Below are 14,739 nucleotides of genomic sequence, written 5' to 3' on the forward strand. Positions count from 1 at the left end.
TAGGAGTGTTGGTGGATAAGGAGTTGAAGCTTAGGGGGCACATTGCAAAAGTGGCCAAATCAGCTCATCAAATCACTTGGTTGCTGAAGAATACGTTGACAAGCAGAGACAAGCAGGTTATTGTTCCTCTGTATCGAGCCTTGATAAGACCCCATCTCGACTACTGTGCTCAGATTTGGTCACCTAGGTTTCTTCTTGATGGGGAGGAGGTGGAGGAGAGGATCCAGAGGCGAGCGACCAAGATGATAGCAGGGCTGTGGAATGAACTTTATGAGAACAGGTTGAGGATTTGTGGGTTGCAAAAATTGGTTGATAGGCGGAGGAGGGGAGATATGATTGAGACATTCAAATTACTGAAGGGTTTCCATAAAATTAATTCAGAAGATATTTTTGAGAACAGGGCTGGTTGTGGGAGGACTAGGGGATATCCATGGAAACTGGGCAAAAGTGTGGTTAGTAAAGGTGTTAGAGCTGGATTCTTTACTTTTAGAGTGGTGAATGAGTGGAATGCGCTCCCAGAGTCTGTGGTGGATGCTGTGACAGTGAATGAGTTTAAGGCGAGGTATGATAGATACTGTATGAATGTCAAATATTTGTGATGAATATGATTTGGGGCCTCTCTCGATGAGTCTAATGACTCCCTGGAGTTGCCTGTTATAATAATAATAATATTTATGAATTTATCTTTGTTTCTCTAGTTTTGAGTTGGAAGAAGTGAAACACTTCACCATTATCAGAATTCTGAAATGTTCTTTCTCCCTTCCTTTATATATATAAATTAGGAAGAAAGAAGACTGACATTTCATGAAAGTGAAGTGTTTGTAATTATGCTTCATGTTAATAAGGTTGTTGAAAGTTTTTCCACTTGGTTATATATTATAAATTAAAGATACTAAGAAATTATATTCTTGGTTTAATCCTTTATCCAAGTATAAGCAAACAAAGTTTGCACAAGAAGTGACTTCATGACAGGACAACTCGTATATAGTGACTAATGACTTCACATCACTTGCCTTAGTATCCCATAATATAAAGCACACATCCTAATGGACATATACAATGCTATGCATTATGGGAAGGATCACTACCTGGACTTATTTTGATAACGTAGATTTTTTGACCTTTATTGAGGTCTTATTCAGTGGGAGCCAGGCCTGGAAGTGATAATGGTCTGGGTAATGACCCTTCCCATAATGCACAGCATTATATATATGTCTGAAAGGATACGTGCTTTACATTATGGGATACTAAGGCAAGTGATGTGAAGTCATTAGCTTCTTTATACGAGTTGCCCGAGTCCTGAAAATAGTTCAGGGCACAAACTTGTTTGCTTACACTCGGATAAAGGATTAAACCAAGAATATAATTTCTTGGTATCTTTAATTTATAGTATAACCAAGTGGAAAAACTTACAACTATCTCTAATCCAGAGTATTTTAATAATAAGGTGTGAAACCTTTTGGCTACTTGTATGTGAAAATATGACTTCTGCATTACTTCAATCTTAGTATCACTTCTGGGTCTGGCTCCCACTGATGAGACCTCAGTAAAGATCGAAACTGGTCTGGGTAGTGCCCCTTCCCATAATGCATAGCATTATACATGTCCTCAAGGAGATGTGCTTTACATTATGGAATACTAAAGCAAGTGATGTGAAGTCATTAGCTTCTTTAAACGAGTTTCCCCAGTCCTGAAAATGGTTCATGCACAAATTTGTTTGCTTACACTTGGATAAAGGATTAAACTAAGAATATAATTTCTTGGTATCTTTAATTTATAGTAAAACTAAGTAACTTGCAGCAAAAGCATACAACAATTGGATTGTCAATTAAAAAATGGTTGTCACGTGCTAGAAATTAATATTAAAAATAAATAAAGGTGAGTATGTAGATTTTTTGACTAAAAACAAATGACAAAAAATAACTGACACTGGGTTTAATAGGTTGTGATAATATAGATAGTTAAACTGATTAGTTTCACCACTTGCTAGTGGCTGGGTTAGGAAGAACAAAAAAAAAAAAATGCAGTAAGGGTAAATATGAACCATTGAATAACTAAAACTGAACATGTAGGAACTGTTCATCTATTAACTCCTTCCATCATAAAATTAAATTCAAAAGTTAAAAATGAAGGAAAATTATCTTTCCTAGATGCTTTAATTTCAAAAAAAGCAGGAGCTCTCTCTCTTAGCATGTACCTGAAGCCCACTCGTACAGGTCGTTACCTACATTTCTCTTCACTGTACCATATATCGCAAAAATTAGCTATTATTCATATGCTGAAAAAAAGGAATGATCTCTATTACAGAAGATGAAGAAATACTAAAAGAAGAATTGCAATGCACTCTCTTCTCCAACTACTAGTGAGCAATGGAATATTCTAAGAAAATGGTACACAGAATACTATTCTCTACTCTGCTTGGTTTCCATCCCTTATATTGGTAGACTTTCTCTTAAAATCACCAATCTCCTGAAATGAAGTAGCTTTCAAGCCCATCACCACAACCCTTTCAACAAACATCCTGGAATTTACAATATTCCATGTTCTAGTGGCCTTGCGTACATAGGGCAAACATCTAGAAATTTGACAATAAGACAAAAAAAAAAAGAGCATATTGGAAATCTTAATAACAACAGAGAAGACAGCTCAGGCCTAGCTTTCCACTTCTTCTACACCCACCACATATTGAATAGGACAAGAGCTCCGGTGCTTTACATAGAAGACAACCTCAGTGCCTGCAACAAAGAGTCTACAATGGTTATCCACTCACAAGGCACACTCAGCAGAAACCAGAGAATGATTTTATATGATATTTGGAAGTAACTCATTAGATCTTTCCACACATTAGACTAACTTTACTCCCAATTATCATGCATACGTATAGAAAAATGACACCCATGCCAGCTTCCACGTTTGTTTTTTATTTTTGTGTAACAGTTCCTAAATGTTTTCAGTTTTAGTCATGTAATAACTAAAACTGAATATTTAGTTATGTAATAAATAATTAAATATCCTGTCTTGCCCACAGGCTTGACTTCTTGTCTACAGACCAAGGAGCACAGAGGGTGGGGACCAGGAGATGTTGAGACAGTTGAGCGTGGCAAGTGCAAGAAGAACGATTGTTATGGGAGATTTTAACTGCAACAGTATAGATTGGGGAAAGGAAGATGCATGTAGCAATAAGGGAATGGAATTTCTAGAATTCTTCAGGGACAAATGTCTTAGGCAACATGTAACAGAGGGAACAAGAGGTTTGGATTTGGTTATAGCATCAGAAGAGCTGATAATAACTGAGATGACATCTCTCCCATCAGTTGGAGAGAGTGACCATATGGTTTTGACTTGGAAAATGAATAGACATGCAGGAGTATCAAACAGACAGGAACTTATGTGGAATTATAAAGCAGGTGATTATAATAGTCTTAGACGTCAACTTGGGGAAGTTTTGTGGAGGGAGGAATTGGAAGGCCAGGATATCATTAGTGCTTGGGAAATTGTGAAGGAATATTTGTTAGCAACAATGGTAAACTGCATTCTACAAGTGAAGAAGAGGACACAATTTGGTGTCCTCTTCTCCAATATTAAACAGGAGCTGCATGTGAAAAAGAGGCTATGGAAGAGATATAAGGAGACAGGTGAAGCGCAGATGTATGAAGAATATAAGACACAGTCCAGGAGAGTGACTAGTATGGTAAGGAAGGCAAAACTGGAATATGAGAAGAGATTGGCCCTAAGATCCAAAGAAAATCCTAGGGAATTTTTGAGCTATGTGGCCAGTAGGAGGAGAAATGACTGTGGAAGAATGACATTGTGGGATAAAAATGGAAATAGAGTGACTGATGCAGAGGACATAGTGGAATTGTTCAATGAACACTTTATTGGTGTATTTCATTCTGTAGGAGTAAATTTTAATACTAGAGGGATAGGGCAGGTTCGAGGTTTAGAAAATCCTAGGTTCCACATACTGAGTACTCTGGATGTTAGTAAAGCTGTGGGACTGGATGGTATTTCACCACGAGTTTTGAGAGAATGTGCTAAGGAACTGACAGTGCCCTTGACCTTGCTTTTCAATGAAAGTCTGGCTGCGGGAAAGGTGCCCATGGAATGGAAGGACGGTAAGATAGTGCCATTGCATAAGGGTGATAGCAGACTGGAAGTATCTAATTATAGGCCAGTTTGTGTCATCAGTAGTTAGTAAGATCTTGGAGAAAGTAGTGAGGGACCATATACAGCATTGGGCAGATGAGGGTAATGTTATCAGTGAGTCAACATGGATTTGTGAAGGGGCACTCTTGTTTTAGCAATATGCTAGCCTTTTATGATAAAGTTACAAGAGCATTAGATGAGGGAAAGGCATATACTGCTATTTTCCTAAACTTAGCAAAGGCATTTGACAGAGTGCCACATGATAAACTGATATTCAAGTTGCAACACATGGGTCTGGATGTCAGATTGGTCAACTGGATTCAGGATTGGCTGTCCAATAGGTATCAGAGAGTTGTGTATGGTGGAGCAATGTTAAAGAGGCAGGTTACAAGTGGGGGTTCCACAGGGCTCGGTACTGGGACCTATATTGTTTAACCTTTATATCAATGACATTGTCCGTGGATTGCAAGGGGATATTTGGTTGTTTGCGGATGATGCGAAGCTGGGAAGGGTTATTAGTAATAGTACAGATGTGGTAGCCCTGCAAGAGGAATTGAATAAGCTAGATAGATGGGAAAATGAATGAGGGATTCAGTTTAATGCAGCAAAATGTAAGGTCTTGAGGTTTGGGACACATCAATGGGATGCTGCATACTCTATGGGAGGAGTTAAACTGGAGGAAGTAGGAGAAACGAGATCTGGTTTTGATGATTAATAGAAACCTGAAATTTAGGGGACATATTGCAAAGGTAGTGAAGGTAACACAGAGGATTGCTGCAATAATGAGAAGGACACTGACCTGCAGAGATAAAATGGTTTTCATTCCATTGTATAAGACTCTGTCAGACCACACTTAAGACAATTGTTCTCAATTCTGGACCCCAGGATTTGAAGGGGATAAATTAACTGTGGAAAGGGTACAAAGGCGGATAACAAAGATGGTGTCGGGACTGTACAATGGTAGTTATGAGGGTCGGCTGAGGGAGTGTGGACTGCAGAGTTTGGTGGATAGGAGGAGGGGGTGATATGATTGAGACTTTTAAACTGTTGAGAGGGGGTTACAGGGTTGACATTGGGGAGTTCTTTTACTTAGTTGAACAGTGGGAAGGAGTCATGAAAAGGGGCCATCCGTGGAAGTTACGAAAGGAAACTGTGAGCAAGAGGCTGAGGAGTGGTTTCTTTGCATGGAGGGTAGTTGAATCATGGAATACATTGCCTGATGGAGTGGTGAGAGCGAGAACGGTCAATACATTTAAGGTGTGGTATGATAGACTTGGTGTTTCCTAGGAGAGACCTCCCTCGATGAGTCTTGATAGACTTGTGTTTCTTAGAAAGGACCTCCCACGATGAGTCTTTTGACTCCATGGAAGCCAGAATAATATTATTAATGGTTCATGTTTAGTCATTTTTTTTGTTCTTCCTGATCCAGAAGCTGCTGCTAACATATGTGGTGAAACTAGTTGGTTTAATTATCTATATTATCACAATCTATTAAATCCAGTGTAATTTATTTTTTGCCGCAAAGATAAACAATATTAACTATTTGTATTTTTTGCTATTTTAAAGTCCACTTTTGAAATTTCAAATCGCTTTTCTCTACACTTATTGTTTAATCAAAATAGAGCATTCATTTGTGCAGAATTTATTGAGACAAAAACATGTCTTGTTCATACATACATATATGAACAACAAGTCATCATCAGGAACACACACACAAAGGGGGAGGCTGAAAAGTTCTGGTAAACACCTAGAACAAAAATGTTTTTTTCACATAAAAATATCTTTTCTTTTAGGATATATAACACATAAAATTAATTAATTTTTGTTTTGTTCTAGGTGTTTAGGAGAACTTTCCAGATCCCCCCCTTGTGTGCGTGCGTATGTATGTATATATATATATATATATGTTACGATTAAAGTGATAAATCCAGTTATTATTAATAATTACCGGTTAAGGTGAATAATTAGAATTAATCACTTTAACTGGTCAAAGTGAATAATTCCTAGAGGAGTCTGGTAAATGTAACAAAAACATGTTTATAGGTTTTGTATATAGGTTTTCATTCTCAATGGAAATTTTAACAGCTTAGGTTAGGTCAGTTTATAATGAAAAAAAGTAAGGAAAGTACTTCTTTTGCACTCAACGAAATCAGAAATAATTATAAACTAACCTAACCTAATCTAATCTAATCCTCTTCAAAGGACAAGACAACAACCTAACCTAACCTAAACTAAACTGGATGTCGCATGTCGAACCAAAGTGTGGTCATAGTTTGTCGTGGGCAGATTATAAACGTTGTTGTGAGTGGAGCTTAATGATTGCGGGCAGATAAATGGGGATAACAAATAAGTTGTTGTGGGCAGATGAATGGAGATAATAGATAAATCAGAGAGGAACTGATCAGTGTTTTTCTCCATTGATGAGAAAAGAGGTACAGCAACGAAGTTTATCTAATATCCCCATTCATCCGCCCAGAACAACTTTTATTTGTTATCCCCATTCATCTTCCCATAATCATTAAGCTCGGCCCACAACAACATTTATCTTTCATCCCCATTAATCTGCCCACGACAAACTGACTACACTCTGGTTGGACATGCGACATCCAGGTTAGTTGAGGTTAAGTTAGGTTATAATGATTTCTGATTTCACTGAGTGCAAAAGAAGTACTTTCCTTACTTTTTTCATTATAAATTAACCTAACCAATAAAGGTTAGGTTAGGTTAGTTTATAATGATTTCATTGAGTGCAAAAGAGGTACTTTCCTTACTTTTTTCATTATAAACTAACCTAACCTAAGCTGAGCTGTTATAATTTCTATTGAGAATGAAAACCTTTATATAAAACCTATAAACATGTTTTTATTACATTTACCAGACTTCTCTAGGAATTATTCACTTTAACCGGTTAAAGTGATTAATTCTCATATATTATTCACTTTAACTAGTAATTATTAATAATAACAGGATTTATCACTTTAACTGTAACATATACACACACACACACACACACACACACACAAACAAGACTCCTTTCCACAAAAGAAATCATGGCATTGTTTTGTTTGTTTTTTTCATTACTAAGATGCAAGCTACATTTTCCTGACGATGACCTTGATATAGAGGTTGAAATGCATTTTCTTAATTGTAAGTAAAGTAATTACTCCAACATGTCTGTTACCATAAATTCTACACGATGAATGCTGATCGTAGCCTTGAAAAGAAAAACGGAGGATTAACTTCCCTACTGGCCGAGGTGGATGAAATAGTGAGACCAAATTGCACTTCTTATCCATGTTATTCAATGGGTATTACAGAATCGTACCTAGATTTAGCTGCACATCCATAGATGTCGTGGCCGGTTGGGGGGGGGGGGTTAAAAAAATCTTCAGTTACATTATAAAAATGGCAAGCAGCATTGCTACCTGGAAGACAATAGAAATATGGCTTACTGGACAAATGTCAGCCACATTGCCACACTCAAAACCCCCTTCTACAAAAGAAATCATGGCATTGTTTTTTTCATTACAAAGAGGAAATTAACCTCTGGGTCTAGCTCCCACCGACGAGACCTCAATAAAGGTCAAAACCAGTCTGGGTAGTGGCTCTTCCCTTAATGCATAGCATTATACATGGGAGATACTAAGACAAGTAGTGATTAAGGCTTGGTTTACCTTTACCACGAGTTGCCTCAGTCCTGAAGATACTTCAGGTGCAAACTTAAACAAGGGAGGTAGCGTATTCTACAGCAGAGAATGTTTTAACAATCTGAGAAAAGACAAGAATATATATGAAGTTAAAAAGCATGTAGTGGACAATCAAAAAAGGAAGATTCAGAAATTGGAAAAATTTTGGAAGAAAGAAAGAACAAGTGGGAAGGGAACTTGATCTACATATTCAATATTAAGCTTTATGTTAAAGTCTAGTTACAAGTTTCATTTCCTGTGTCTGCTCCTAGGAGTGAACTGCATTTCCTGTACAAGGAAGTAAATGAAGCAAATGCTGTACTTTACAAATTCCTAGAGCACCTCTAGTACCTTTCAGAGGAAGTGAATATTTGCTATTTTTGATGACAAAGTTTCTTTTAAGCAGTGAAAAAAATTGTTGAAGCTTTCAAGAAGTCTGGAGAAGATAGTCCGATCAAATAAGCTACACCTGACCCAGCCATAACTGACTAGAATGAAGATATCATTCTAGTTGGTAAAAAAAGAACATTCAATGCATGAAAGTTGTCAATGACATGGTAGAAAGAGCTGTGGCTCTGATGGACAAATAGAACAAACTGTACACCCATGGTGATGATGACGACCAGAAATAGTTCCTTTCATTGGTCATAAGTGACAACAGGAAGAAGTACCCCAACCACAAGAAAGCTATGCTGCAAAAATAATGCAATATAGCCAGTAAACTTTAGAATTTGTAAACTTCATGTTAGTCTAAATAATAAAGTTTCCTCTATAACTGAAGTTGATGATTCAAAAGTTTTAAAAATTACTAATTAAATAAATTTTAAAAAATTCACTTTGAATATTAAAGTAGATTTTTAAATTAAAAAAAGCAATTACATAATTTTATTGGGAGCAATATTAAAATTTATTCTCACAAACCCTAAATATACTCTAAATCATTTCAATTTCACAGATTTTTTTTTTTTATTATTGAGCAGATACCTTGTATGAAATTTAAAACACTTAACATATTTTAAAAGCACCCTAGTCTCCACCCTTAGCACCACTAGCTGCCAAACTTGTAACTGATTATTTCAAGAGAGTAAAATAGACACTGTCCTCTCTCCATGAGGCCTTGAAATCATTAAGTAGTCCAAAAACACTTGTATTCTCATCTGAAATAGTGTGAATTCTATAATTTTTTGAATTGTGAAGATTAGAGTTTAACCCCCCTCCAACCGGCCACGATGTCTATAGACGTTCAGCCAAATCTGGATACGAAGCTCTAATACCCATTGCAATTTGGTGTCACTATTGCATCAGCCAGTATGGAGGTTAATAGGAAAAAGTTGATCGCTAGCACAGACAAGTAGTGTTCTAAGTCAGGAGCCAGCTGAAAAACAACTTAGAAAAAGTAGAACTGAATTTACTTCTAATGGTCTTTCTTAACATCCACACATCATCTGGTAGTTCAGATTGCCACTATTTCATATAACTTAGTTATCAAATGTGACTCAAATTTTAAAATAAAATATGACTTCACCATACATTACAGCATGAAAGTCTGTTTGCTATTACTAGTGATTTTTTTTTTTTGTTTTCAATAAACAAATGAACTGACTTGAAGCAGCTAAGTATAATAAAAATGTTTATTATGTGTGACTGTTTAATTGCACTTGATTTGCAGTCATATTAGTTATATTATTCTATTATCAGAGCCGGTCCGAGAGTATCTGATGCCCCTATACATTGTCTCTCTACATATATTTTATCATGCTCACACAAGCACACCTACACGTGGATATTTACTTGGCACCTCTAGGCGATTGCCTCGATTCCCCTAATGATAAAACTGGCCCTGTGTATTATATATAAGAGAAACAAATCAATATATAAAATAATGATTGCAGTCATTAAATAGTTTCATTAATTCGTAATAAAATTTTAATCATCATCTATATCAGGCATGTCAAACTCGTTTACCTCCAAGAGCCAAATTAAGAATTATACATCAAGCCACAGGCCACGACAGAAAAAAAAATCTCGAAATAAAGAGGAAACAGATTTTTTAATATTAACATTAGAGTATATAAGTACAAAATACAACCATGTTACAAAAATACATAAAATATAAAGTTTACATATTTAAATAAAATTATATCTTACTTAAATTAAGGGGATATTAAATCCTGCATAGTTTTAAAACCAAATACGAAACTCAAGGATCGGAATCAGAGAGTTTCTTGCCGAATATAGTAAACTATAAAGTATCGGCGACACTAGCGTTAGCCAATGCAAGTGATCCTAGTACGTGGTACAATACCGGGCAACTCGTTGCAAAGGTGGAGGAAGTTCAGATCGCTATTCTTAGGTATTTTCCATAATGTAAAAACACATTTCAATGTGTTTTTACATTATGGAAAATACCTAAGAATAGCGATCTGAACTTCCTCCACCTTTGCAACGAGTTGCCCGGTATTGTACTACGTACTAGGATCACTTGCATTGGCTAACGCTAGTGTCGCCGATACTTTATAGTTTACTATATTCGGCAAGAAACTCTCTGATTCCGATCCTTGAGTTTCGTATTCGGTTTTAAAACTATGAGGGATTTAATATCCCCTTAATTTAAGTAATGTTTTCATTGCCGAAATGAAGCTTATTAGCTCTTTATACTTAAGTAAAATTATATCTTTTTTTGAATAAACTTGACGTTTTTCATTAACGAAATCTCCAAAATTTGGTTGAATTTGTTGAGTTGTAGTTATTTTCAATATTATATTGCTTGCTGCTGGTCTGTTAATCTTGATCTTTCCGCAGTTTTATTCTTCTTTAAAGTTGAAAATAGTTGTTCACATAAATATGTGCTACCAAACATAGATAAAATACACCTAATTGCACATAACACATTGGGGTATCGATCAACTGATAAATAATTATAGAACTTTGGAATTCCAACATCCATATATTTTTGTTTCAATATGGAATTACACTTCGATTAATTCCAACTGTAAATTGTCATCGACAGTTCCAACATCGATCAGAGGAGAAGTAAATAGGTGAAACTGATTTTCACATTTCTTAAAATCTAAAAATTTTCTTTCGAATTCATTTTCTAATAACTTCATTTAATTGGCATATTTCTGAAAATTTTAATTTGGGTAATTTTTGTAATAATGATTGACAACATTCAAAATGGGATAAATTTTCTTTTTGAATTTGTTTTTGCCAAAGTAATAATTTCTGTTTGAAAATGTTAATATTGTCAAATAACATGGTAACTACTTGATGTTTGCCTTGTAGCTTAAGATTAAGTTGACTTGTAATGTCAACTGAAAAAGCTAGTCCATTGATCATTTTTTAATATTTCACATTCATAATTTTTCGATTGAAATAAATCAAAATATTTTAAAAAAAATGGTAATTTCGTCCAGCAATTCAAAGAATCACTTTAAGACTGGAAAGCCATCTAATTTCTGTATAAAAAGGTAGATCGCTATATTCACTTTCTATATCCTCTAGAAAGTTACTAAATTGGCGATGATTCAGCCCACGTGCATGAATATAATTTAATTTACAATTTTAGCACATGTCCGATATTTAAAACTTTGGAGCATAGTGTTTGCTTTGAAATTTGTAACAACTCCTTTAACAACATCAGTCATGGCAGGAGCACCATCAGTTGCAAGACAAACTAGCTTTTTTTAATGGTAAATTGTATTCATTCAAAACTTCCATAAGGGTGTCAAAAATATCAACTCGTGGTTGTATCGTGCATAGGAATGATTTCTAGAAGTTCTTCACTTAATTTTAAGTTCATATCACATCCACGAATAAAAACAGCCAGCTGAGCGATATCCTGTGCATCTGTAATAATTTGTCAATTGCAAGGGAATAGGTCTGAAATGTTGGAATTATTGATTTCTTAATTTCCCGGCTATATCATCAATTCTGCTAGCAATAGTATTTCGAGATACTCTTATATTTTTAAATTTCTTTAATTGATCAGAACACAACACTTCAACTGCTTTAATAATACATCTGTGAATAAATTCCCCTTCAGTGAATGTCGACTTGCTTGAGTTAAATGTGATAACAAATAACTAGTTTTTACCATAGCTCTATTATCTTTACTAGGTTTGGCAAATACATATTGTTGATTTCGAAGCGTCAACTTTAATTCTCACAATTTATCTTCATGAAGTTTCTCAACATTTGTCATAGTTTTCTTTATGATTTGTATCGTAATGCCTTTTAATATTATATTCTTTGCAAACTGCAATAAAGTTTCTACATATCAGGCATAATTTTTTTTTCCTTGAATACAAAAATATTGTAACTCCCATTTTCTTGAAAACTATGATGTTCTTCTTCAGTTAATCGTTTTTTACTCATACTGGTTGAAGGTTTCGATATTATTTTTATAAATTCTTTATTAATTATAAAGAAAACACTTTCTTACAACTTGAAAATTGCTAAATGGCTAGCCTCCAATTACTGTGTTCAGCAGATATAGCAGAGTTCATAGACTTGCTCATTAAATTTCGGTAAAGTTTGATATTTATGCAGTGGTGTAAATACATTTTTTGAAATGACAAATAGAACATTATTTTCTTTAGAAATTGCAGAGTAGTTTGGTGTATAAAATAATCTCAAGTGGAAATGTTAAATATGTTTATTTAATTTGGTGCTGTCAAAAGTTAAATAATCATATTGGTTACAAAGTTTGATGGGCTGCATGTTACTTGTCGGTGGGCCTCATGTGGCCCGCAGGCCGTGTGTTTGACATGCCTGACCTATATGATACTCATTTCACTAAAATAAAAATTATTAGATATTTATTCTGGTTCAGATGTGTCAATTTAAATTTATGAGAGGTCTTGAGCTGTTTTTCCCAGGACTCAAGACAAAAAAAGATTAGAAATTTTGGTGAAAATTATTTTCACCAAATGAGCATGCATAGTTAATACACTATAATTAGAAGATGGAACATTACGCCTAATCAAGTGGCTGCATTGTATATCAGATGTATCATTTAACAAAATGGAATTAAATTTTAAAATGACCGAGTAAACTGTCTGGCTGCTTCATTTCTTATTGCATTTCTGCAGGTCTTGTAACTCACTGGCCTATGTAGCTATACATTTACCACTAGAATTATTATTATGACAGCTCCAGGGAGTCCAAAGACTCATCGAGGGAGGGCACCCACTCTGTAACCCTCTGTCTCAACCACCAACGCTATCTACTGCCGACCATCACTACTAGTATTTCCACAATCACAAACATCCATGGCGGGATTTGAACTGCAGCCATTACAATGTATGCATGCACACTTCATGAAAGTGAAACATTATTATCACATGACTCCAAGGAGTCCAAAGACTCACCACGGGAGGGCACTCTACACCAGACAATACGTTGTATATACTACTTATCTACGTATGTATTAGCTTTTGATTAAGCGACTTGTTATCGATGCTGACATCACTGTAGTCCTATTAGAAATTGTAGAGGAACTTCGAGTAATACGAAATACCATTTTACACACGAAATGATATTCTGTATTACCCGAAGTTTCTCTACCTATTTTAAGGAAAACATATATTAACAGCCCTTTATGAATTTGATAAAGCTATATTTGGCTAAAAACATCAACATAGTTGAACCTAGTGTGTAGGAGCATTGCCATGGTGAACTTTCCATTCGTGCCTTTTAGCTGGAGAGCAGACATGCAAACCACTCGGCCAATCAAGCCAGCCTTAATTACTTAATACAATTGTTTCATCTTCAAAATGGGTTGTCAAATGCATGCAATTGAAAATTACTCTTAACAACTTGAAACTGAGACCCACTAAATGAAATGACATAGCGAGAAATTTGATTACCAAAGGCTTTTATGCAGATCCTCAGATGATGATGACTTAAAGCTAAGAACCTGTTTACTCCACAGAGTTCATTTTCTAAGTACAGAAGTTTTGTGAGTGGATTTATATTCGCTTTTTACAGAAAGATTCACTATTTCTATACCTGTAATTAGTATGGTGGAAAAATATTACAGAAACATGAGTTGAGCCAATGGAAGTCAACGAAATAAGCTTGAACAGTGTTCTGAAATAAACTGACATCATTTCTGTTCAAGATTTCATTCTGTTCGAATGAGATTAAATTTTGAACATCCTGATAAAGTAACATACAAAAAAAAAAAGTAGAGTATAACAATTCCTTGTAGCCCCCCCCCCTGCATTACCTATCCAGCCTTATAGTGTAAAGGTAGATAAATAATGGGGAGGGGGGTTTAACAGAAGATATCCATAAATATATGTTCGGAAACAAAATAAAAATGTAAAAAATTATAAACATATGAAATTATCACATTAAACTGATAATATCATGAGTGGTCAGTGAGTGGAATGGATTGCCAGAATTGGTTGCGAGTTCCCATAACAAATGGATTCAAGAGAGGTATGATAGGATTTGCATGATGGTTGATTTGGGTCTCCTGCAATGAGTCTTGGGCCTCCATAGAGATGCCATAAATAATGATAATAATGAATGAATGAGCTTTCTGTCAATTAACATATTGTAAACATTAACATTACCAATGTGCAGTAATGGGAGCCTTATAATTCAAAATGCTACCTTGCTTAAAATCACTGTTCAAAATGGATAAACAGTTAGTATTGAGAAGTGCAAGTTTTTTTTATTTTTTATTTTTAAATATCAGTCTTACATTTGAAAGACTGCAGAAATTTTAGTTATAAAGCAATGTTATTTGCTGCACCATAACATGGTGACAGAGCACCACAATCCATGGGGAAGGGGGGGGGCTCACTTCGAAGAAGTGAAAGTGTTCAGAAATTTGGGATTCCCCCCCCCCCCCAAATGTCTGCTATCCTCTGTGCAGGATGACAATACTACCCTC

The sequence above is a fragment of the Typopeltis vanoorti genome, chromosome 15 (genome assembly GCF_054136105.1).
Source record: "Typopeltis vanoorti isolate ZY-2024b chromosome 15, IOZ_Tvanoo_1.0, whole genome shotgun sequence".
Taxonomy (NCBI): Eukaryota; Metazoa; Arthropoda; class Arachnida; order Uropygi; family Thelyphonidae; genus Typopeltis; species Typopeltis vanoorti.